Raw genomic sequence first — 2,034 nt, forward strand, 5'->3', positions numbered from 1 at the left:
GGGGGGAAAGGGAGGCCTGGGGTAATCTGGTGCGCCTGGCTTGGCATTCTTGACCTGTCGCAAATCCCTCTTCTCTTCGGTGCCAAGTTTCGTGTATATGTCCACCTTCTTGACTGGCCCCTGAACTTCAACAACTTTTGGAGAGGGAGGAATTACAATTTCTTTTGATTTCTAAGCGGAGAGTACATCTCTAATTGCTTTTTTCTTTCTCCTAACCAACATTGTAGGAATGTGTGACTCCCTCACCTTCTTGGATGGTATGACACACCTCTTGGATTTGAATTCTTCGATAGCTTTAGAGATAGCCTCTACTTTTTCAAAGAGTTTATCCTATCTGTCCTTGCACTCATCGCATTCGCAATAAGAATACCAGGGTGAAGAGGGGTGAGAGGGACCTGTGTAAGGGTAAAAAGGGGTGTTTTCAAACATATTTATTCTTTCTTAAGAATCAACATGCTCATCATCACGAGTGGTAGCAGCATCAGCATACCTGCCACCAACACCAACAACTCCACCAGAAGAAGCACCCCGGATCTGCCTTAGTAAAAGGTTGGTCATGACGAGCCTCAACATTAGGCTGAGCTTGCCTAACTGCTCTTCTTATGGATGTTGCTCCAGCCAATTCTTTCTTTATTAACTCCACCGTTGGATCTGCAATAGTATTAAGATGATCTAGAGTAATAGAAGAAGTCATCATCGACTCCTTCTCAGTAGGAACGATCCATGGATGCACAACCTATAAAATAGAAAAAAAGGACAGATGCATATAAATCATATAAATCATAGTTTGTAGTATATGGTTAAAATCCATTTGAGTCTGGTTCAGAGAAACAGAGCAACACATAGATAATCTAATGCAAAATATCAATCATCTGTTGTAACAGCTGTACAAGATGGGTAATCTATTATGCAACAAATGATTTGTACATCACAACAGATGAACGATATGTTATCAGACTAAACATCTATTGGATAATTTGCAGTAGATGGTTAATCTTTTAGGAGTTTGGTTCAGAGAACCAAAGCAACAGATGGGTATTATGATGCAAGATATACCCTATCGCAACAGATGTCCCATCTGGTGCATCAGATATAACATCTGTTACACCAGATATAACATCTATTCAATATCTTTCTTATCTTTGAGTAGAATTATTTTACTTGAAGAAGACGTACTGCATCATCTGGAGAGTTAAAGAGATCAACCTCCTTACTATTGGTGTTTCTCTTTACAACCAACTACCTAAACATCCTTGGATGAGAATCTCATTCGAGTAATCCATTAACTGCTTCCGGAGAGGAGGAATGACTTCAAATACCCAAGCCTAAAAAATGTAAACAGGAAGCAAGCAAAAAAATCATAATAAATATATTCAATATAAATTAATGGATGAGTAAAATGAGTGATTAATTTTACCATGAAAGCCCAAGGAAAGCGGTATAATATGGTCGTTCCTGAGGATAGCTTTGTTAGTAAATATTGGACAGTCAATTAGAAGCTATCATATCCTCAGGAATAATTGTTGAATTTATCAAAATCCTCAGCACGCGCCAACAAATCATCTTCTATGACCTTGTTGACGTCTCTTGCCAATATAACTGAATGGGCAAACCAAACTAAGCACAATTGCTCCCTGTACTACTCTGGTATGGTTTTATCCTCGAGATCTGTCAATTAATTCGATGCTTTGTAGCCACGTCGAGCAATGTCAAACAACCCATCTATTTTTCCCTTGTATTTTCTTGACTTAGATCTTTTGCGGGGTGGTGGTCTTTCTGGACGATGGAATCTCAAGACCGTCACTATGGTAAACTCTTGCAAGCCAAAACAAACAGGCATGCCATAGTAGTTGATCCAGATTTCATCTATCTTTTTTTTTCCCTCCTCCGGATTTTTATCATCCCTCGCGTACTTGATCCTGCGCTTGAGAAGACCATATACCATCGTCATAGGGAAATGGATATGGGCAAAAGGGTCCTCAGATAGCTCAAGAAAGCATCTGAAACAGCTCTTCTTGAAAAGTCCGCCTATGT

Source organism: Capsicum annuum, chromosome 4 (genome assembly GCF_002878395.1).
Source record: "Capsicum annuum cultivar UCD-10X-F1 chromosome 4, UCD10Xv1.1, whole genome shotgun sequence".
NCBI lineage: Eukaryota > Viridiplantae > Streptophyta > Magnoliopsida > Solanales > Solanaceae > Capsicum > Capsicum annuum.